The sequence below is a fragment of the Ambystoma mexicanum genome, chromosome 7q (genome assembly GCF_040938575.1).
Source record: "Ambystoma mexicanum isolate Mex_15411 chromosome 7q, UKY_AmexF1_1, whole genome shotgun sequence".
NCBI lineage: Eukaryota > Metazoa > Chordata > Amphibia > Caudata > Ambystomatidae > Ambystoma > Ambystoma mexicanum.
In genome coordinates this window covers 44,135,347-44,146,773 of record NC_090941.1, presented here as the reverse complement: position 1 = coordinate 44,146,773, position 11,427 = coordinate 44,135,347, and the positions used below count along the sequence as shown (strand labels likewise).

Genomic DNA, 11,427 nt, shown 5'->3' with positions numbered 1-11,427 from the left:
TACTGCCCCGCCTATTTATGCACTTCTCTTACTGAACAATGCATATGTGGAATTATAGGAGCGTTGTGGAATTTATTTTTGTATAAGTAAGGGATATGCAGATGCAAAAGATTTGTAGAAGATTGTTAAGTGGCAGTTGGTGTGTGGAAGCTTAATATGGTCATAGGTTTATATGTACAGTTTTTGGAAGGGATTGGTGGATGGATGTGAGACTGTTTGAAAGCAGACATTGAGGGAGTGTTACAAATGTAACATTAAAAACGGTTGAGGGGCTGCCCTGTGCGATGGTGTGCACGTCCCATCCAGGTGTTTTAATGATCCATGACCTGGAAAGGGGACTGTGGAGACTGTGGATAGTTATAAAGGTCCATCGATTATGGTCCTTATTGTATGCTAGAGAAAAGTATTTGGGACAGAAAATGGTTTGTCCTTTTTATATTTTTCTCTGCTATACAATCGTCCATTAGCACCCTGGGCGGGGGAGCCAGCCAATCAGGTGGCTACGATTTGTCACTCAGGTGGCAAGGACACAACCATCACTGTTGGATCCAGTTCCTTGGGGTGGACCAGTTTGGGAAGATCACCATGGTGGGGATTCGGGGGGGGGAATCTTCTGGGAGTGGGTCACTGGATGGTGAGATGCTGTGTCCCCTTCCCGGTAACACCTTTTCCCCATCCTACCAGGTAGGATAATTAGGAACTCACCCCCCCCCTCCCCTCCCCGACACAGGCACTTTCTCAGATGGCTCACTGTGAGAGAAAATAGAATAAAACACGAGCTGTATACCTGATATGTCCCAACACAAGGGTCAGGCAGAGTCAGGCAATTACTGATAATTACACACACCTGACTTCATCCCACTTCACCACATGGATAAAAGGCAGAGCAGGAAAGCACTCTGAGCAAGGCAAAACACACGAGGAAGCAGCAGTTACGAGATGGCAGTTTAATACGAGGCGAAAGACGGCAAGACCAGAGAGGGTTGGAAGGTTGCCCCTGACCTTTTTCCAGAGGAAAACTGCTGCTCTCATGAGGTCTTGAGGATAAGAAAACAAGACCCGGAATAAAAGCTGAGGAAGGGTACATTGTTCAGGGCTCTTCTGCGTCGATAGCCAAGGCTGGGAGGAGCGATTGCCACTGTGGTACTGTCCTTGGCTCCTACAACAAAGCAGCGCCAGTAAAGTCAGCACAGCTGGTGAGTCAGGGAGACTGATATCAGACCGGTCTGTGTTAGAACCAAGGTTGCAAGCGGAAAATGTGTATGAATCAACCTGAAGGAACAGTGTGTTAAGTGCATGTGATGAGTGAGGTGAATGTAATTGAACACCCAAGGAGTGACTGAATTTTTGAAGCCAAGATAGATACCATATACAGAGTGATCCGACACCATATGGGTGCTCATTCCAAGGTCTCTGTTCGGTATCCAACTGAGAGGTGGCAAATGTGAAATGTGAATTATGAAATTGAAGTGTTCCTGCAACGGGTCAAGCTTAATCCCATGCACATTCAAAAGTCTTTGCTAGCTAATATGAACTGCAATTGTTCCGAGCCTAGCTGAGTGAGACTGGTTGTGTAAGAGAAAGCTTCTGAGCCCGACTCAGAGGGATCCGGGGGGGGTCACCATGAGTCACCTGAGAGGCGATATTCTCTGAACATTGGAGAAGGGGATCTGAGCCCGTAAGAGGGTGATCCAAAGTCACAATTTTGGTTTAACTGGGATCTGGGCCTGGCTGAGGGGGATCCAGGATGAAGAGTGAATCGCCTAACTTGGGTGCTTGTAAGAGGAAAGGTGCTTTCCATTTGTTTTGGTACATCAGGCCATCTGCATCAAGAGACTTTGGTAACTTAAGAGAATTGGGCGCAGAAGGACCTGATGCTGCTAATGGAAGTGTGTCCTCGTGCCAAAGAAGCCAGAGTGTGTGCTCTGCTCGAGTGAACTTCCTTGTCCTGTGCTGAAAACGTGGGGAAGGGAAGCCAACGGCCTGAGCATCCTGATACATAATTTTGTGAACAAGGCTTTCTTTTTCATGAACACTACCCTACACTATTTGTATTTAGTGGTAAGGATTGGCAATAGTTTTATTTTGTATAGGTCCTTTTATTTTGATGAGACTCCACTAGGACTGCATTACTATTATTTGATGGTCGTAGCTTGCTCTCATGTAGATTTAGGGTTAGATAGGCGTTCATCACACCCTTGTTAAAGTTCAATAAACACCTTTGAACTCTAGTCACTTATGTCTGTTTTACAATTGATGCCTTGCCTTCCTTAAATGGCCTTCATCCTCTGTTGTAGGGGCTGAAACAGGGGGATTACGTCCTGGAGCCCTCGTTATCCACCCTTGCTTCACTTAGGCCAATAACTTGGGCTGCCAGGCCAGTATCCACCGTTCCAGCCTCTGGATCGGGAGATGAACTCAACATTATTTCCATTAGCATAACACAAAATGCTAATGGAAATGTTGGAGAATCTTATTGAATCTATCTACTTTATTGAGAAATGTAAAGTAGATGCATATAAGATTACTACTTTTTAGTTATATTTTCTAACTGTGAAAGGTGGTTCATAAAGGAACCTTTTTTTGAAAACAAAATGTTTGCAGGAGAGGTGGGGAAGGAAATGAGGGAAGGGGCACCAACCACTAATATGGAGGGGCATATGAACAGGGGAAGATGTTGCACGTGTGTTGCATCTAAGGTGGGGGGCAGTATTTCTCATGCTCCTTGATTACAGCTTCAAAAGCACTTAATTGCTTCCCCCCGCAGAGGGGTGTGTTGCAGTATATGCAGAGTTCTATTGTCTTCGAAAGATATGGATCAAAAACTCTTTTTATCACTTGCAAGGTAGCTGGTGGATTTTGTGTCCCACATAAGTAGGCTGTATGGTAACAGTATTGTTTGCGGAAGATGAGGTGGAGGAAGACCGCTTACTACTTGCTAAGAAAGGAACAACCTTTCTGAGAGCAGTGCAGAGGTTGGATTTGGTGTGGCGGAGCATGGAGGTGTCCCGTAGGAGTACTGTCCAGGTAGTCGGCAACTGAGTACAACGTTGCACTCAGTGCATTCAACTTTGGTAGCTTTAGCCTTTGGTACATTCCCAACAGTGTTAAAGAACTGCCACACCCATGATTCTTTGTGGGTGCTAGAGGTAGACACTTCCTCTACCTCATCTTCTTGGTCCTCTTCATTGTCTTTGTCTTTGGAAGTAGTGAGCTTTTTTTGGTTTTGTAGGTCCTCCAGCTGGTGGTAGCTCTTGGGGAGGAGGGATGACAATAGCTGATACCATTTTTAAGATAAATAGCTGTTTTGCAAAATAAATTCCAAGTATATGCTCTGTGCTAGATTGTTAATGGATAATGAGTAAGAATAGGTGTAGGAGCTGTGCAAGGGTACATTTTGAGCTTAAATTCCTAGATGAGCACAAAATGCAATTCCGAACTGTTTCAAAAAGTGTATAGAAGTTTTAGAAATTATTTTAGAAGGTGAGGAATGGCTGAGTTTTAAGGTGAAACTTTGTAAATTGGACAAAAGTGTTGCTATATTGGGATAAGTCTGATATTAGTAAGTTGTAGGAAACTAGTGTGCTCTGGTAAAAAGCCATGAAATTCACTGAACAAAACTTTGTTAAAGGGATGTTAGGGTTGCAAGTAAAACTGGAAAAAACACAGAAATTTGCCAGTTATGTTAAGTTGAGCAACCATAACTTGTGCCACCGCCATACACTGCTAAGACTAACACCCAGGTCATGAATGATGACATCACAATGTCATTGATGAACTCACTGATGACATCACATATTAAATTAATTTTAATGAACAGTCCCTACAAGGGGTTGAGTTTAGAATGCTGGAAGCAAGATGTTAGGGGTAATTGGAAGAACTATCATGAACTACTCAATGTATTAAAGAATGTTCTCTTGTAAATAAATCATTAGATTCTAGTGTTGTTAGTGGAGGAACATAATCGAACATAAATATAGGCAATGGTTGCACCATAGAAGTGACATATTTTGAATGTGGTAATTTCTGATAGTAAAATAATGAATGCTACCTTATGACAGTTTTGAGTAATGTTAGACATGGAATAAATAGGTAACAATTGAAAACTTACCACACACTTGTGTCGGTAGATGAAATACATATAAAAATGCACAATGCACAATGCATACAAATTAGAGGCTCATACAGGGAAACTAAAGTAAGGAAGAAAGAAACAGCACCAGAAAATGACAATAACAATATAGTTAATCCTTATGTACACAAATTCATTGTGTGTTTGAGGCATGCTTATTGCCCCATGTTTGTGCAATATGAGCTCAGATTAAACACCAAGGAAAGTAGTTTAAGAACATATAAAAAGTTTAATGTGTAGTTATGTAGCACCTTTTGAATTTTGGAAATTCTCATTGTCAGTAAAAAGAAAAAAACTAGCCTAATCATGTCAGTAAACCAAAACAAGTGGACCAGATATGTGATGTCATCAATGACATGTGTGATGTCATATTTCATGTTTCATGTCCTGGGAGTTAGTCATAGCAGTGCACAGTGGTGGTATGAGTTACGGCTGCTTAGCTTACCATAACTGGCTGGCTAATTTCTGTGGTTTTTCGATTTTACTTGTAAAAATAACAACCCTTTTGAACACATTTTTTTAATTGAAGATAAACAAATATATATATCCTCGTTTTACCATATGTACGTGATCAAGAAATGGGAGCGTTGCGATACGCGTTGTACCGAGGCGTATCTGCCATAATGATGCCGAAATAAAACTGGAATTTTGAACCTACTCGTGGTTGTATGATGGACTAATTTCAAGGAATTCTTAACGACCGTAACTTGGAGAGTGCCGTCCCTCCTTGAGAGAAGTTTAACTACTTCTTCTTTTTTTGAAATATATATATATATATATATATTTCTTTTAATATATATATTACAGAGCCTGCGGAAGAGGGCCTGTAGTTATGGTGAAGTTGCTCAAACCATAGGAACAGCACTATTTTGGTTGCTTATAATTTCGCCCCCCCTGAATGAATCCTCATGAAACTTTGCAAAAAAAGTATATAGCCCTGTCAGATCGATCCTGGTGTGGTTTCATCAAGGGGGGGGCAAAGTTAGTAGAGGGGGGACCCCAAAATGTGTGCCTCTTACTATAGATGCAATGAAAAAGAAAAATGTGGTCACGTCTATAGGCCAAACCGCGGGACGGATTTTCATCAAATTTGCGGCAGAAGCGGCGGCTTGGTCCCGAAAGCATGCTTTCGTACATTTGGTGTAAACCCGTCTAGAATTTTCTTTTAAAATTACCAAAAAGTAGGTAAAAAAAAAGAGTGTGTGATATCTGGGTTTGGCCCGCGTATGGGCATCCGATTGGCCTAGAGGGCAGCGTGATGACCGTGGACATCGGACGCGCCTGCTGATTGGTCAATGAAAAACGTGAGGTGCGTTGGATTTTTGGAAAACACCTGCCATGTTGGATTCGCAGACAGAGGCTGGTGTCCGTGGACAGCGTGGTAAAAACATATTAAAAACACAACATTGCACTTGTCAAACTAATGAAACAATCTCTGGGTAGTTGAGGGGTGATGAGGGTGGGATAGGGTATAGCCTTAAACAGCCCCAAAAACAGGTGTGTTTTCAGCCTCAAAGTCCGCAAACAGTTCAGATGTCTCGATACATCTATGCTTATTTGTGCATTAAAGGATTGGTGAAAATCAGTTTTTGGATGGCTTATAACTTTGTCTCCACTCAATGAAACTGCATGAAATTTCGGAATTTCATTCTAGACCTGATTCTGAATGGTTTTGAGAAGTGTGGTGCTGTTTTGTCAGGAGGGAACAATTAGAGGGGGGTCCCAAAATATTGTAAAGGCTTGGCACGTTTGAGGATTGCCTACCTCCTTAATACAAAACTCAAACCTTCTACTAGATTGATCTTGCTAGGAGACATGGATTTGGGTCTGAATGACCCAACAGACAGCAATGCCTCCTCTCTAGCAAATGCCCTTAAGGCACTAGGTCTCACACTCCGGATAAACTGCCCAACCCACAACAAAGGCCGCACCTTGGACTGGTTGTGTGACGGACATCTCACCATGCTCTGACCACTTCATCATTAACTTCAACATCCCTCTAGCGCGGGATGACTGGAATGCTGGTTTTCCCTTACCACTCATGTGGCGATAAGCTCCCGCAAAATCATGAAAAATAGCAGCTCCCTCCTTCACTCCAATCTCCACCCTGAACACCTGGTACACTGGGCCAATATCCCAGATGCACTGGCAGACCTTTAGAACAAATCTCTGGAAACAGCTGTGAATGTAGTTGCCCCACTGGCACCTGGCAAGGCCAAATCCATCTCCCATACCAACTCATGGTTCCACCTTCAGAACTTTAGCGCAAAGAAGAACCAAACTGCTACAAGGTACAAACTTGCCATTACCCAAGGCAAGGCCACCTCCTACAACAACAGAATTGTTAATGCGAAATCTAACACAAAGGAGCTCTTTACTATCCTTAAGTAGCTCGAAGCCCTAACACCGGCACCACTATCTATTATCAAGGATAATACCTGGTGTGCAAACATTCAGGAAGCACTTTTAAAATCACCACCCTTGAAGCAAAAATCCTTGGCAAGCAATCCTCCATCAAAGCCGCCTCACTTTGTCTGCCACCACCCATATTCCAAAACCAAGTACCCTTCCATTTCCACCCTGTCTCCAAAACAGAAGTAAGCCAAATACTAACCACTGTAAAACCCTCTAGATGCAAAGGGGACATTTGACCCGTGTCAGTCATCGAAGACTGTACTGAACCCCTCATCCTTTTCATCAATGCTTCCTTAGCCTCCAGTAGGGTCCCTACCTCCCTGAAAGAAGCTTGGGTCTTGACCATCCTAAAAAATCCATCAGTTGGCCTGTCCTCGCCGAGCAATTACCGACCCATCACAACAGTCTCATTCCTGCTGAAAATTCTAGATAGAGCTGCATATGTACAAATTGAGCACTAGCTAGAATCAAATCCTAGGTCTCAGGCAATCTGGTTTTAGGCATGGACACGGTCCGGAATCAGCCCTGTTAGATATAAAAAAAAAACAACTTGACGCCTTCAGAGATTAAGGCAAGCCTGCTCTTTCTCCTTCTGCACCTCTCAGCTACCTTTGATCTGGTGGACCATAAGATTCTCTGTAGTCATCTCACCTCTGCAGCCAATTTCTCTGAGCAAGCCACGGCTTGGATGGCCTCCTTCCGGCATAAGCGTTCCATAAGAGTCTTCTCAAAAGTTTCCTCTGCTTCCCCATCACTGACGTGTCGAGTCCCCCAAGGCTCTTGCTTCTCCCTGACACACTATAACATATTCACCAAACCCCTTTTCGACCTCCTGGGCTCAATTGACATCTCTTATACAAACTACACTGATGATGCGCAAATCCTTCTACCCCTCTCAGGCAACTACGCGTAAGGCTCCCGCACCTTGAACCCAATCTACTCAACCGTCCAAACCTGGATGGCATCTAATGGATTGTGCCTAAATGACCAAAAACTGAGATTCTGTTTGTTGGTCCCCCTCCAGTCTTAAAAAATCTCAATCCACTCTATGCAAACTTCAGCATTGACCAACTTCACTTCAGCGTCTCCGCCTCAGTAAAGGCTTTAGGTGTCTATCTGGACACTTCACTCTCCATGACACACCAGGTCAATGCCTTTGCAACCTCAGCGGCCTACACTACAAAACTTATCAACACTGCCAGACAATTCTTAGCACCATCTCACTGCCCCATCATTGCATGGGAGGATAGCTCGGGGGCAACGTACTCTCCTTAAAAGCAAGACGACATGGAGCAACACAGGTTCAATCCCTGCGTTTGTGCTTAGAAACCTCTGGGTATTAAGTGCATTATAAATAACCAATCATATCATATCGGAGCCTTCATTGGTGTAATACTTGACTACTGTAATGCCCTTTTTGCAGGCACCTCTGCTCGCAATATTCACAAATTGCAAGTGATCCAAAATAACGCCATTAGACCGGCCCTCATCCCAAAAAGAAAGCACATTTTGGAAGCTCAAAGAGATGCATTTTGTCTGCCAATCAAAGAAAGGATCATCTTTAAACCACTTGCTATCACCCACAAATGTCTCCCTAACACAGCGCCGCCATACTTGTCTCAAGGTTTTGTCAAAGCCCAGTCATCCAGACCAGTCAGGAAAGCCTATGCTCACAGGCTAGTCCTGCCTAAAACCAAGAGAGTAAAAAGTGGAGGTTTGAGCTTTCTCTCATTTTTAGCCTTTCACTGGAACGCTCTCCTGGTACACTTGAGAGCGGAACAATCATACTGAATCTTCAGAAAGCCGTTGAAAACTTGGATTTTAACCTAATAATTGTCCTTCTCACCACTCATTTTGTCCTTTTTCTATCGTTTAAATGTACCTGGTTGTAACAGGGCCAAGATGCCCTAGGATTTTGCGCACTTAATGAAAATAAATGTAAAAAAAAAATGTATCACAATGCACTCAATGATGAGTAAATATGTTCACACTAGTTTTTCATACTTTTTAGTCTCTGCCATTTGGAGGATGGATGTTTGATAGTTTTTGGAATAGATGTAAGTGACTCCCCAAACTGTATTTGGGGTGTAAAACCGAATATAGTGCCTGTGCGCCACCCTGTATCGCACAATTGGATTTATATGAGGCAATTGTATCCTTGCTTCAGTGGCCTAACTGGGACTGATATTCACTCCTAGTCAGTCAGAGGGTAGGAAACAGTAGTGGTAAACAGGTAGCTAAGTAGCTGCGCTAGAAAATAAGACAATAAGTATGGTGCTTATTAGATATTTATTTTGTGTCCTAAATTAAATGGGTGCTGGGAACCAGTTCTAAAAAGGACTGGTTCACAGCACCTACTATTTAATTTAGAACCCAAAATAAATTCCTAATAGACTCCCCAAACTACTGTAAAGAACTCATGGTGGCAACAAGTAAGATGAACACAAGTGATCACAGTTCAAGGGTGTTTATTGAACAATTAATTCTGAATGCGGGTTAGAAAAATGCCTATTTTAAACCTAAATCCAGGATGGGAGCAAGCGTCAACCATCAAATGAAAAATAAGGCAGTCCTAGAGCCGTTGTGTCAAATAAAAGAGCCTATACTAAGAAAGCTATTGCCAAACCTTTCAACTAATACAAAAAACAGTGTGAGATAGTTCTCAAGAAAAGAAAGAAGTGTTCTCAAATAATATGTCAGGATGCGGTAGCCTAGGTCTCCCTTCCTCATGTTTTGTGCACAGGGTAAGGTGGAAGCTTGGAACACAGTACCATCTCCGGCTTCTCCAGCACGAGACCACAGTTCTAATGGCTGCTTTCAGGATCGTCGATGACCAAGTCCCGTCTCACTTGAAAGTCTCTTGCCTGGCGTGTTCAGCTAATAAAAATGAAAGTTCTTTTAACAAACAAATGAAGTTCAGTTTTCAATGCTCGCTGCGTGATGTGTTCACCCCTGGGTCCCCCTCTTCTGAGCGCTCACCCTTCTCAATTGTTTACCACAGTTTCACGCAGGGTGATGGCTTCACCCCTGGATCCCCCGCTTCTGGGCACTGACCCTTCTCTCCTGTCTTCAGCGGGATTCACTTCTCTTGTTTTCTCAATGTCTTTTCAAAAAGTTCATAGTGGACATCCCTCTGTCCGGTTTTACGTCTGTCAACACTCTGTTTTTTGGGACTTTAGAATTTGCCCCCTCTCGGGATTTGCTCCCCTGGTTTCCTCTCACTGTGGGATTCACTTCCCTTTGTTTCAAACAGTTTATGGATCAAAGTCTTTTGATTGTACAGGGAATTTGCTTGACCCTCAGTATGACCACTTTGACCTATTCCGCTGGCTGTCCCATGGCCTTGGAGTAGCTGAAGTTTCTCTCATATGGGGCTCGACCAGAGTCTCTCGAGTTAGCACCCATATGCTGCCGGTTTCCTTCTGCAGCTGGTCTCCCCTTTAAATACTTGTTGCAGTTCTTTACACAGTTCATTAAACTTGGTTCAAACTTTCCACTTTGCGATTCTCTTACTCAACACATCCCGGTTCTTATCGATCCTCCCCTCGACTCACCGGCTGTGATGAACCATTGGCTTTTGCATCCCTCGAGTCAAGGCCAGTACCAAGGGCACAGGAACTTCCCTCGATACTGCTTATCGGCATAGGCTTGCCCTGTGTACCGTTAACACAAGTGTCTTGCAGCAGATGTCATTGTTTGCGGTCTTAGGCTCTCCTCCACGAACATTCTGCGGGTCTGGGATGAAAAGGGCAAGGTCACTTCTCTCCTTGCCACCCTCTCAATTCCTACCATCTTTCTCCTTCGTTTGAACTGCCGCGCCTGATTAGCTGTCTCGTCGTGCTGTCTGCCATGCTCGCCTAGCTCGTATTGGGCTCTTTTGCTCCACCTTTTATCGGTTTTGGGGAAAATTAAGGGCCATCCGGTGTGTGTGATTTAAATCCATTACCTGATTTTGCCAGACCATCACGTTGTGACATGTCAGGTAAACAATTACATTACAAAAACAATTACATTACAAGTTAGTTGCAAACGAGTATTTATGTTGAAAAGGGGAGGGGTTGGAGTGTCAGAATGTCCAATGGAATAGGATGGGAAAAAGGATTTATAAGAAGGGCGTCGGTTGGTAGAATGAGAAAGACGAGATGAGTATGGTTTGTGAAATGGATGAGAATTACTGAAATTGTGAATAGAACAGACGGGATTGTGGGACAAATGGGAATAGCTTGGAACAGGAAGTAAACCAGGTGGACAGGAAGGAAAATGACTGGGAGTATTCAGGCAAGAATGATCATAGGGACGTGGAGAAGAATGTCTCGAATGTTTGGGCCAGATGCAGGAAAACAGGGATTCTGGGAGAAATACGTTTTGGTTGTAACTGGGTCTTGGTTTGGTACGGAGGGTTCATTGGATCCGGGCAGGAGTGATTGAATGGAAGGAAGCGGCGCAGGTGTATGATAGCCTTTAAAGATTTTCGGGAGTTCGCTCTTCTCTCCCTCTCCCTAGCTTATGCCATCCTTGGGTTATTCCCTCAAGTATAACCCAAGGCTTCCCCATGCCAGTGAACCTTTTTTGCTCTTTCACCCGTAGGGTTGGGATCTGATTGGATCCGTCCTTCGTTGGCCAGCTGAATAAGAGTCTCTCGAGGTTCGCCATGTGAGATATCCTAAGGAATTTCACACTGCCTTGTCTTTCCTGATGTTGGTCTCATTGTTGGACCATTGAACCTTTGTGGTTGTAGGGAGCCCATGAAGGTTGCATAGTTGTCATAATGATATCATATGATATGATTAGCCATTCATAACGCGTCCGTAAACATGTGTTTCTAGGCGCGATAAGACAAGGGAGGCTATGGAGGGAGGCCAAGACAAACTATCTTACTA

At 43.6% G+C, this 11,427-nt stretch overlaps 1 long non-coding RNA gene across 1 annotated transcript in view; it reads left to right on the top strand.

The window, feature by feature from the left end:
• Positions 1–1,018: 1,018 nt before the first annotated feature.
• LOC138527925 (uncharacterized) overlaps positions 1,019–11,427 on the top strand; it is a 110,496-nt gene continuing 100,087 nt past the window's right edge. Inside the window, exon 1 of the long non-coding RNA XR_011284088.1 lies at positions 1,019–1,196. This is a non-coding gene — a long non-coding RNA (uncharacterized lncRNA). The remainder of the gene's footprint in view (positions 1,197–11,427) is intronic.